Here is a 13,479-nt window from a genome sequence, read left to right as displayed (position 1 = left end):
CCTGCAGGGCCTCCCTACACTGCTACTGAACTCCATCCACGCTATCGCAACCCTCAACTGCAGGGGTTTTCTGTGACTCACCTGGTACATGCCACGGAGCTCACTAACAGCAATAGCACATTAGTAATGCATTAAAGAATCGGTCTCCACAGACTACTGCTTCAGAGGAACATCTGGTATGGCATCCCCCTGGTCATGTTCACAGTTTCATTTACATGATCACTTAAGGGTATTTGACAGTCATGATTGGAAATGAATGGAAAATGGGATAACTCACCTACCCAGTACATGAAATAGCACAGGTCAGTGGCCAGCAACTGAGAGGGAGATTTCAAAATAACCACCAAGAATTCAACCAGTTGTTACTGACCTCTGCTTCGCTGGCTGTCATGCCATAAAAGGGGAATGAACAATAAAAACACTTGCAAGAAGAAATGAAATGAAAGGGGCAGGGAGGCGGGTAAAAGTTTTCTTAAATGTGTTGAGCCTCTCTGTCTTCACAGGCCCTCCTGGGGTGCTGATTCAGCACCCAGGGGCAGACGGGGAGCAGCGAAACACCTGCAGGACAAACAGCTGCCAGGCAGATGCCTGTGCCTGCTCTTGGTCGCTGGCCAGGTGGAGAAATCTCTCCTACAGAAGCTGATGGAGAGATTCAAGAAGTTGTTTGGCAGTTGATAAGATAAACAGCCACTGGCAAGATTGCTCTGCTGTAAACTGAGATGCAGGTTCATGGTCACTGCTGCATTCTCTGCCAAAGCACAGCTGTGATTCCCAGAACATAATGCATCATGATGAGGAAATGTGATTTAGTGTTGAAAGGAGAAGTGTTCTAAGATCTACAATTTATAGCTCCCTGTTTTTGAGCATGACAGTCACATGGGTCCCCATGTATTTTAAGGGAGAAAGTGATGTTTCAGAGGAAGTGACCGAAGTCAAGCAGAAAGATGATGTGATGGACAAGGAAACATTCTGTCATGAGCAAGGAAAAAAGAAGTAATTGAGTGCATCGGGGAAGAAAGGGGAAGGCCTCTTGTCTTGTCTTTTGCAAAACATTAATGTTTTGCCAGAAATTACCTGCAGCTGACTAAATGCTATGCTTTCCTTGGCAAGTGGGAATCATACTCGCCCTCTCTGAGATATTGTCTCATCCTCTAGGTATTAAAATCTGTTCACAATTCCCCAATTTCCTCAGAGCTGGGGATCCCTCAATGTACTCTGCCTGAAGGCTCCAGCTAGCTCTACATGGGAAGATCCAGCTCCAGACTGGTTTCATTCCTCTTCTTAAAATCAGCAGCCTTCCCAAAGCCAGCCTGGACCCTGCTCCCCATCACTTCTGAATGAGGGTACCCACGCTTGTACCTCAGAGTGGTTTGAGGGACAGGAAAAAAGTGAGCCAGAGTTTGAAGCACCTTTATGCTGCAGGCAAGTGGCAGTGGGTAATGCAAAGCTAAAGGTCTGCAGAGGGGAGGACCTTAATATTTGGAGGAGACAGGCAGCTGGGAGGCAGGAATATGGGGCAGTCTCCTCTGAAAGGTGCGAGGTGGAAGCAGGAGGCGGCAGCATAGTTCTTGAGCTGGAAATGTTAAAGGTTTAACTAAAGTCATTACAATCATTTAAATCTAATTTCCAAAGCAGTGCTCACTGATATTGCAAATGGACTGGCACAGAGGCAAGACAAGTTCTGAATGGGTGATAAAAGCAACGACTTCTGTATAGTTCCTTTCAATCCCCCCGAGGCGCATGCATACATCTTTATGCCTGCACAGCTTGTCATGTGCTATTCTTCACTTATCTCTGCTATAGCTCTTCCTGATCTCCTACCAGCTTTGCTCGGAAGAAAAGAGAAATGGACAATAGGCCCCAAGACTGCTCAGCTGCATTGCTTCTTCATTAAAGTTGACATTTGGCAGTGAGGCTTTCCTGCCTTTCAGGAGCTGATGTCTCATTGAAGCTAACAGTGGCAGAGGTTTCAGGGGCAGCTGCATCTCTCCCACTGAGCATTTGAGCTTTGGGTGGTGGGAGAGAGCCCTGGAGAATGAGAACAGTAGCACTGGTGAAGCTTTTATCTCTTGCTTTTTTCCTGTTAAAGGCAAGACTACCCTTTTACCTAGGACTGAGCCTATGAGATTGCTGAGCCTCCTGAACTCATTGATTTTGACATGCCAGAATTGAGCAAATTTATTTTTTTTTAAATGTATGCATTAATTTTGTAAATAATTTATTATAATTTGTCTATATTGCCAAGCACATATCACCTTTCATTTGCTATCAAGTGATCAATAATGTGTTCTGTTTTGTTCAGTATAACTGCAATCGTCTTTGCCTTGGTGCTTTGGTAATCTTGATTCTCCCACTGGTTCTGAACTGGAAGGGTTAATTTTCAAATTTCTTTTCACTTCTACAGAAGTACATTCCTGTGCTATTATGTTTTTCAGTCTTGCTGGTTAACCCCAAGATTTGCACTATACAGCAAAGTTTACCAGTATAGTTGTCAGCAAATCCTTGTGTGCACGCACATGCAATTTCAAGCCTTGTCTAGGTTTACGATATCAAGTTGTAATACCTTTTTGAACATTTTTGTAAGTCCAGCACGTGTACTGTCCCAGTGTCGCAATGCCTCTGAGGTAAAGTAATCCTTAGTACTTCCAACACAGCAAACAACCACTTCTTCCAACACAGCAAACAACCACTTTGGTGCTGATTTTCAGCACTGATGCCCAGAAGTCACAGAAAGTAGGTCTCCCTCTATTTAAAATTTCTGGCATACACCTATTAGTATACCACTACTGGTGATTTCTGCCTTAGAAATTAAGATGTCTGTGAACTAGAATAATGCAAGGCAAAGCAGCAAGGCAAGGCAAAGGGATAATCTGGCAGTCCCTTCGAAGGCCAATGAGACTGACATGGGCTGCCAGAAAAGCTGCGTACTTGCAACGCTGGGTATGAAACCTGAGGGCTTGCTAGGTGACCTGTGAAACCCCAGAAGTGCATGCTGCCCACCAGCTCATTAAGAAGGATGAACCAGGAGATGTGAGGTTTCTAAAGGGAGTAAGAGGACTCTAACCCAACCAGAGCCAGAGATAGAGCCAGAGGAAAGAGTTTAACTGGGATTACAGTAACTGTGTCTTCTTTCAATAATGTTCATAGGCTCTGGAGTCCCATGACCTTTTTCCAGTACTCTAATATAAACAAAAAATGGCTGAAAACATATATAATGGAATTGTGTAGCTGGTTTAGTTTAACTATTTTGGTGGGCACCAGCAAAAAAGAGAAGAAATTTTACAAGCAACTCACGATGTTCCTGAATGCATAAGGTGGTGTTTCTACCACTGCATTGCAAGCAGTTGAAATACAGCATCAGAGACATTTGAGCATTTGAATAAATGTATAGGAAATACAATGCCCATACTGAGAGCAGTCCAGTATCTTGTCATTCAGACCACTTGATTTTTATGAATAAATGTTTAGAGGAAACCTAAGCTTCAAGATCTCAGCCCATCAGAATAACCACTGTAGTAAGTTAGCAATCTTAAATGCATTATTCCTACCTCTATTACCAGTGACACCTGTGAATTCAATTCTCAGTCTCACAGGACTATTTGCACTGGAAAGTGGTACTACAAAGTGATGGGGCTGAGAGCTTCTGACCTATTCCAAACAAGTGCATTGTAAGTAAATCAAATTTATTCCAGAGTTCATGACAGTTTCTTTGGAAAATTTTAGTTTGGGGAGGCACCCTCTTCCATCTGCTGACAAACTCCCTGATTGTGATGGTGAAGACACGGACGTATGTAAAACAGGTTCTGTAACTCTCTCCAAAAGTCCAAGCTCAGACTCTATGAAGGAAAGAAGCAGGTTCCCCTGCTTGGTCCAGGGGAAACACAAGGACTCCAGAAATGCACAGGAAAGTGCACCAAGATGCTACGCAACTCCTGAGACATCAAATACAGAGACTGTAAAATCAAACTTCCTTAAAACCTGTACAGTCATTCTGCATGTTCTTGGACTTGTCTTTTGGGGATTGAAGACACAATACTATGTCACAATTTGCCTTTCATTAAGCCCAAGAGAAAAAGAAAGATTGCAGAGACAACCTGTAATTCATGCAGGAATAGCAGCCAACAATTTCAATTTTGCATGATTTAAAATGTTGTATAATGCTTGTCCTTGACATCTCAAGGTCCTTGAACAAGTCCATCAGGTTCATAATAATGTGCTAAGAGTTTGCTTACAATACCGAGGCGAGGCAAGTAAAATCTATTCAGGAATAGCACAAAGTAACTCAAAGTGTATGGAGAGGGCTGCTGGTGAGGCACCCAGATGCTCAGCACCTCAGCTACCTTGGTGCTGAGCCCCTTAAAATCAGCCAGCCTTTCCTCTTAGCCTTTCTGCTATGAGAATAATGTTTCCCTTTTTGGTTCATGAGTACAACATAAAGATATACCATACAGCCTTAATAACTATTTGATTCACAGCCATTGAGCCATTACCAGCTTTATACGTTTTCAGCCTAACAAGAACCACATTTAGCATTCATCCATGCACCTCTTCAGACAACAGTGAACTTTCTTCCTAGTCAAGTCTGAAATGTAGATCAAAGAATTATGTTGTCATGTAGTGGCAAGTCAGAAACAAGCCTAAGAAACGTAATCATTCCTACTGAATCTAACCAACCTGATCTGACAGGCAGTAGATCTTTCGGAAGGTCCTACACAGAGCCATGCTCGCAGTCTTGTGCAGAAAGACCCACTATAGCCTCACTTACTTGGATTTCAGCTTCTCTTGATATAGATTTGCTGCTCCTGCATTCTTTGCCAGCCAGGACTACCAGCTCTTCACTCTTACCAGTGTCAAAGTACTTCTCATTTTTGTCAATACTGAGTAAAACATTTTGTCTGAAACTTTTTTAGCCAATAAAGAGTGCAGCAGGTCAGTGGAATGATTTCAAACATTCAGGTTGATCATTGTGCACTCTACTGACCAAACATAACCCAAAAAACATTTCTGAGAAAAACTGTAAGTGCTCTCTGTTTATTGTGAATCCCTTGAAAATAAAGTGCATTTTCATCAGAGGTAGAAAAGATGTAAGTTGAGGTTTATCTGCAATCGATTTTTCTTGCCAAGTTTTCCACTGCACAGCTCTACAAATGCCACTTTCCACTCACAAATGCTCTGCAGCACCTGCTGCATCTTCCAGATGTGTCCCTTGGCCTTGTCCCACCTGCCGAGGTTTGGGTCATAACCACGTGCTCTGCTCCAACACTTGCAGCTGGGGAGCAAACGCCTGTAGTAGGTTGGCAATGTCCATGCTCTGCGTGTTCTGCGTGTGCCCCTTCCCAGCGCTGCATAAGCAGGTGCTGCAGCAGTTATAGGAGATGCATAAAACAGATCATTTGTTCCATATATATAAGAGAGAGAGAGAGGAGAGCTCAGCTGATGCAACTGCAGATTTAAGCTAATCAGTAGCACTGGTTTCACAGGGTGCCAATAGAGCAGTTTTGCTGGGACAGCTTTCTGTGCAAAAAACCCAGCATGGCATGGGCAGCTAAATCGACACAGCTCCTAAGGGAAGGGCAAGGCTGTAAATGGTCCTCTTAAAAGTTTCTACTGCAGGCATGGCTTGGGGAAAAAAATTCACTTAGATAGCCCTCAGCCTCTCATTTATCTTCCAACTTCTCGTAGCCCCAGCAGAAACTTGGTGATCTCTGTCTTTGAATAGTTGACACCATTCATTCTCATCAAATGCCTATAGACTTTTAAAATAATTCTTGTCAATTTTGCTTAATTTGCTGACTCTTCTCAGTCACTCAGTTATCCACATAATGGTTGAAAAGTCAGTCATATAGCCAGCTTTTTCTGTGAACCTTTGTCTGACAACTTTGTTTTCATATTGACAAGACATACAGTAATTTTTCTTGTGATTTCTCTCCTCTCCTGCATTCTATCCATCAGCTTGTCTTTCGTCCTCTTATATTCGCTTTATAGATTACAGGTTTCTTCTTCACGTTCTCTCACACCTTTGGTGTCTTCTTAATCTTGATTAGGAAACTAGTTAGATTAATTTTATTACTGCTCAGTTACCATGTCATCTACCATCTCTTGCTCAGTAATTTTTCTGTCCGCCAACCCTCTTTCCACACAGCACACAATGAATGGGTTTTATACATTGTCTGCAACACAACAGACAGATTATATACAAGAGACAACATTTTCCAACATATTTAAATGAATTGGAGAAGTGAGAAAACCTCTCTCAGAGATGTGTGTCATTATTAAATATTTCGGGTACCTGTATCACATCTGTGAAGGAGAAGACACCTGCAGAGCCTCCATTGCAAATGAATGCCTGCTGAAGACTCAATTAATTTGCATCTCATGGATGTCACCCAGCTAAAATATGATTTAGGCTCAACAAGTCAGGATCCTCCTATTTCTACTCCCTGAACAGGCACATCGGTACCAAAAATGTCCTTTCTGTGAATAACAGTCCATTTATTCACAAGATTGGTGGATGAACATTCACCTGACTGCTGTCCAGATGGCCATCCCTATTTCTATATTGGAAATTTCTCCAGAAGTTTCTTGGCAGGAGTGCTGGTATCCCACAGAGCATTGCAAGAGTACCTTGATTTTAATCCAAAAATTGAACTATAAGACAATGATTGCAATTTTAATGTGCCCTGAATTAGGCAGGTAGGAAATTGGCTGGCTTCAGCTTCCCTGACTGGACTTGCAGCATTTCCAACACTGCTCTGCAGCTATTGCAGTGAGATCTCCATCCCCCAAAAGGACCAGAATGGGGACTTAAAAATGAAGAGTTTGCCACGGTTTTGGTGAGAACACCTATGCACTGGTAAGAACCCAAGATGCAAGACGTTTAAGAGTGAACAAATCTACAGTACAGGAGGGTGGGATAAGAGGTGGCATCTGATGGTCTTTCCCTCTTTGGGAAGTGCTCCTGAGCTGTTTACTCTGTGTTCTGTCTTCCACTCTGTTCTCTTGACCTCTCTACAATGAATTGCCCCACTTCTCAGTTGAATATTTCCATGTGCTTCCTGGAGGTATTTCTCTGTCTTCTCCTGCCTCTTGCCTTCCTCCTTGAATATGTCAGCAATATTTGCAGGCTGATTGCTCCCTTGGTCCATTCAGTCACTCAGACAGATTCCTGCTTTACCTCTCTAGTGAGCTGCGGCTGCTTATTTTTTCAAAAACTCAAATCCTCCTGCTGGGACCTGGGTTTAGTTGGCTTTATTTAGGGTTTGCAGGGTTCTATCTGTATCTGAATGCTTAACAAGCCTATATGTTTAGGCCACCCTACCTATTCTTAGTTTGTATTATTAATGCATCAAAATCCTCACAAACCAGTAACAAATCTAAGTGCTAAAGATTTCTCTAACATTTTCTGTTAACATCACATTTTAATTATTTTTCTTCCAAAATATTAGTGCACAACCCAAAAGGCACCTCAGTGGCTTGCTCACTTTGATGGCGAGCAGGGGTCCCACAGGGACAACCCTTTTCCAGCGCTGGTAGGCAGGAGTGCTGTGTTGTCACAGCCCTGTCTCCTGCAACAATGCATATACCCTCAACAGCCCTTTGTTGATATGCAGCTTCTTAGTAATAGACTCTATATCACTTGGAGAAAACTTCCATAAGCTTCCATTTGAATAAATGCCACTGCTGATGCTATTTTTTAAAGGAAAAGAATTTCTTATGAAAGTAAAGGAATGTATATTATTTAGGTGCCTACCACTATTTGACTGTCTTAGCTCCTTTGAAAATGAGCTGGAATGGGTAATCCAAATGCCTTCACATATCTGTGTGTGGATAACCGATGGAGACAGTGTAATTGAATGGCTCAGAAGAACATAACAATATAAATGCAGCTGCACCAGATCAGCTGTTTCTCTCCATATCATTGTCCTTATTCCCTCACACCCTGTCCCCAGCAGCAGGCAGCAGGAGAGAGCAAACATGGTGCGAACAAGCAGCAGCCTATCCCTTGGATGTTCTGTCGGTCTCAAACAATCTGCAGTTCAGTGGAGGTTATCTTTATACTTAGTGGGATTTCATAAATTTTCCCTTCCTTAATTAATTAGTCCAGCTGATCCTTGTAAACTTTCAGTGTCCACAACGTCCTGGGGTAGAGAGTTCCACAGCTCAGTTATCCATTACATGACCAAAAAAAAAGAAATAATTTTGTTTCAAAATATTCACCTGCTAGCTTCATTTAATTGTTCCTAATTCCTGTACTGTAGTTTACAATGGACAGTATTCTTATGAGACTTATCCATGTACTTCCTACTTTAATATAGAACCTTACCCTATTTCTGCTGAATCATAACTTAGCCAGGATGGAGACTCCTGGCCTCTTCAGCCTCCCCTGGTGTGGAAGAAGTTTTCTGTCTCTGCTCATCTCTGCAGCTCCTGTCCGAGCATTTTCAGAGCTATGCCACTGAAACATAATTGCTGTTTCTAAAATCCATGCTGACTGTTACCAATATTTATGTCATATTTTCCAATGTGGCTGCAAATTCAAAATTTCTACGACGTTGCCCAGTCCAGTCATCAAGTTACTGTTCTGCAGTTCCTTCTTTCTCTAAATCCTTTGAAAACTAGTATCAAATTAACTATCTCCCAGCCTCTGGTACCAAGGCAATTTTAAACAAGAGGTCTGTTTCACTGCTTGCTGTTCATTCATCCTTGAATGCCTTTAAAATTCTTTGGCTTGTCTCTTCCTGTTGATCCCTCTGGTATGTTATCATTCATTTTGTCTATTTATTTAATGAACTTTGCTGTCTCCATTTCAGTTTGGAAAAGAATATCTGATAAGCCCCTGGAAGGAAGATTTCCAGTGTGGGAACCTCCCCAAAATCCTCCAAAGTAGCTGTGTGCACAGAAGATTTATTTTAGTTTTCTTGTTTGTTTGTTTGTTTTCTAGAATATCCCTGCCTTCTCTGAGACTTTTATCAGAGACTTCTCAGATACTTTATATTTTGATAATCTTCCTCAACTTCAGGCAGATTTTCTCCTTCTGATGTTTTTTCCAGAAGGATTAGTAGTTTTTATGCCTTTTACTAGCTGTTCCTCAAATCTGTTTTTTATGTTCTGCCTCATTATGCTTGAATTCAAAGTCAAATTGCCAGGGTTTAAAGTCTTCTCTTTCTCCCTAACTCCAGCGTTCACAGATTACAGCTGCAGGCCTAATTCTGAAGGAAATACTTGAACTTGCTAAGGGCTTAGTGCTCCATTTGCTCTTATGAACAGTCATAGTAAAGGTTTGCAAACTCAGACGCGGTTGAGCATTTGCATCTCCCAAGACACATGGAAAAGAAAACTTAGTAAATTTGCTATCTCAAACCCTGTTACAGCAGAGCAATATTTTAGTCCATGATTACTGCTTTTTATCTCTGCTGATGCAGCAGTCGTAAATTCAGTGACACACATTAATAAGTGAAATGTTCATCTTAGAGTATGAGAGAAACCATATATTTGCTCCTGTTAGAGAAGAATCACAGTGACTTCAATATTGTGTTTAGTTCTGAGCCCCTCAGTTCAAGAAGGACAGGGAACTGCTTGAAAGAGTCCAGCGCAGAGCCACAAAAATGATTGAGGGAGTGGAGCATCTCCCTTATGAGGAGCGGCTGAAGAAGCTGGGTCTCTTTAGCTTGGAAAAGAGGAGACTGAGGGGAGATCTCATTAATGTTTATAATTTGTAAAGGGTGAGTGTCAGGAGGAAGGAGCCAGGCTCTTCTCAGTGTCAGCCAATGACAGGACAAGGGGAAATGGGAGCAAGCTGGAGCATAGGAGGTTCCATGTGAACATGAGGAAAAACTTTTTTACTGTAAGGGTGACAGAGCATTGGAACAGGCTGCCCAGAGAGGTTGTGGAGTCTCCTTCTCTGGAGACATTCAAAACCCACCTGGACGCCTTCCTGTGTGACCTGGTCTAGGTGATCCTGCTCTGGCAGGGGGGTTGGGCTGGATGATCTTTCGAGGTCCCTTCCAGCTCCTAATATTCTGTGATTCTGTGATTCAAATGCTGTCTCCAGCTGACCGCTCCTAACGCAAGGGAATGTTGGGTGATAGCACTTCAGGGCCTGATAGCAGCCTTCATTTCAACCACGCTATGTACCAGCATTGTCAGCTCTCACAATTTCACTGTGAAACCCACAATGTTTCTAAATAATTACCTCAATGTGAAAGATTTTAACATTTTCTTAAAAAGTATGTTAGTGAAGATAAAATAATCAGAAGTAACTTAAAACAAATCCACCACTTCAGCCTTCTGCTGGGACCAGTACTGAGCCAATGCACAGAGGAACTGACTCCACCGTTCCTTCCCCAGGTAGTAGGACCTGGCAGTCACATTGCAGAGTCTGCTCTATGTGCTGCATCTTGTGTCTGAATCCCACCCTTGTGTAGAAAGGGAAACCTTCAGGGCACCATGTCTTTGCACCCCAGACCCTGCCATTTACAGTAGGAAACTTCCAACATAGACACATCTTCTAAAGACTGCACTTCAGCCCTGCCCTGGAGAAACCAGCCCTGGAAGCCTACCCTCTTCTGGAGGTGGACAGACCCTCTTTGTGCTGCCGTGGTGACCTGCCGGTGCCAATGCGCTGGTGTCAGCACACATAGGGCTGTTTTGTGGAAGAGGAATCAAGAACAGCGTTACCAGAGCTTTAATTTCAAATGCACTAAATTCACCCATTGTTCTTTTAAAACACACCAGACCTGAGCAGACTAATTTCAGGCCCCCTACATAACACTGTTTCTAAAGCTTTTATGTAAGAAGAAATGTTTGAACACATGCCTTTTTTCTTTCTGCTATGTTAACCAGCTTTCTGCTGTCAGACTTCTAATTTGACATATTTAAACACCCTGATAGGTTAATAATAGTGTCTAGGATCATAATGCTTATAACAGCTTCAAACTCCAGGCAACACTTCCAGATGTATCAGTACATTTTACTTATTATGTAGATAATATTGTGTAATTTGCTCAGGGAAGATTTATATTATGGTCGACACTGATGAAAGACGTGCAAGGTATCGGAGGTTTGTAAACACACATACACAAGACCTAGAAAGCTGCAAGCATGAATATTGTCAGAGCATTTTCACCTGTGTGCAATTTTTCCCTGTGCACATTTTTCCCTAGGTAATATTAACTACTCAGACTCTGCTTCACAGTGGCACTCCAGTATTTCAGTACATTTGTCTGGGAAGGAATTTACCAAGTAAAGCTGCATATAAACATCTCCTTCAACATCAAAGGCTGCAGCTGAGGTTAGATTTTTCTACGTAAATACACTGTAGAGAAAGGGAATATGTATAAGCCAGCCCAAAGTACAGAGAATACTATCTGTCAAAATAAAGAAATATAGATTTTCTTTCAAATTGGATGCACATTTCATTGAAAAGCACCTGTGTGTAATTTCCCATGGATGTGCATTCACTGTGGGCCCATCTTTGCTTTGACTAAAGTCAAGTGCTGAATTTATTAAATGGCAACAGAGTCAGTCCCTGTGCACCCATTAGGAAGAAATAGTCTGTTTAATCAACTTCATACAAAAATTGTTACAAGATACAATTTTTTAGGTGTCTTCACTCAAAAATACTTAAAGTAAGTAGCTATTCTTAGGGACATGTAGGACACTTTTGGTATTTCAGCATCCAGGTCCAAGCTGCAGAAATACAATCCTTGTCTTGAGCACCAAAGCTCCAAAGGCTCTAATGTGAGCTCACCCATTCCCACATCGTGCTCTCCCCAAACCACGGCAGGGAGACTGAAAAATCTGAGTTGCATTCATTCCCTCTGTGAAGGGCTGGCTACAGCCATAGCCTACACTGGGAGGTACGTGGCTGCACAGCTGCACAAGTCCTCCTTAGCTCCTGACCTGGAGCGGATCTGTATTTAGAGGCATTAAGGGGAGCAACTAGAGGGAATGATGCCTTTAAATCTTTGCCCTTGATCTACTGGCACAGTAATTACTGGTATTCAATAGAGACTCAATGCAGATGATTGCTGTGGTCCTTTAGCTCTTTAAAAAAGTAGAGCTCATGGGAAATTAGGTACAGAAAGATATAAAATTGCAACTGGTAATTTTAAGCACGTCAGTCTTTGGATGCTTCAGACACTAAGGCAGGTCTGGTTAAGCAGACAAACTCCATAGCTACACAAGAGTTTCTTGCTCATAATATTACCAAATAACATTGACATAATTCAGGATTTTTTTAGATCCATTCAGTAATTCATCCTGACATGAGTAAGAACAACCAGCACTCAAGTTGGCAATGTACTGAGAGATTAAGACAGTTAACTTGAACTGTTTACATTCCAACTGTAGTCCATGGAGATGTGGTCAATACAGTCAGAGGAGTCGAGGTGGCAATTCACTTATCAATTGTACGTGCCTGGTTCCAGGTGAGCTGAACAGCTCTCCAGGTTCCACTGACTGTTTTGACTATATCTCCAGTAACTTTACTGGGAGTTACTGGACAGTGAGTGCACATGCAGCCCTCTACATATAGACATCTAAATTAGAGTGTTAATTTGCAAGCTGAATCCTGCCCTTCCCTGGTTTTATTATAACTGACATTTGAGCAAATGAGGGAATAATGCAGCTCTGACTATGTCTGGGACAGAATTAAATTTTGGTCAAGAAAAAGATTATAAACTGTACATTATGCGAAACATTCACATAATAATCACATTCCTGGATATTATGTGAAACAAGTCACAAGTGATTTTTAATTAGACTTTTTGAAGTACTACACATATGCCAGTGAACTGAAATGCTTTCATTTTTTTTTCCAGAGTGCATTATGATTTTTTTTTCCTGAACTAGTGTTTCTGAAGTCTTTCTTCTGGTTTGTCTAACATAATGTTTCTAAATTGTAAATCCACACTTCATGAAGCACCAGGAAGAAAGCCTTAAAGTCCTAACTGTAGGTGAGGAAGGCCAGCGTACCTATGCACTACCAACAGCTCTGTCTTCAAAAAATTATTTAAATTAGAAAATTATTCATCACCCTAAGAGGTTTAGTCATGCCTCTTTTCTGTCTCCCACTGCACAGTCTAGGGATTTATTTTCCTTTGCTGTAGAAATAATAAGCCAGGCAGCAAAGGTAGACATTTACTACTGTAAAAGAAAATAAATACTTTGGCTCCAGCTGTGTTAAATATGTTATCTCTGCTCTGTTAAACAAAAGGTGTACAGATGAGCCTGGGTATGGGTGCTGTTACGCTCTTGATAGATCATGAATATCCTGATGTGTAACTATAATCATATTAGAAGGGATTTTGGCCTTATTTCGTTTGTATTTCTTACCTTATAGCATTGTCTTTTTTGATGGTTTACCATTCCTGAATGAATAATTGTTCAGTATGTCTATTTTTTAAAAAAGGATTAAAAGTAAAGCCTACTTAAGTCTTCTTAAATACAACTCCCTTTATATCTTTAGAGTTTTCAGTT

This window comes from Mesitornis unicolor, unplaced genomic scaffold, assembly GCF_000695765.1.
Source record: "Mesitornis unicolor isolate BGI_N332 unplaced genomic scaffold, ASM69576v1 scaffold7750, whole genome shotgun sequence".
Lineage (NCBI taxonomy): Eukaryota > Metazoa > Chordata > Aves > Mesitornithiformes > Mesitornithidae > Mesitornis > Mesitornis unicolor.
The sequence above is the reverse complement of the archived record's forward strand: the minus strand, read 5'-3'. Positions refer to the sequence as shown.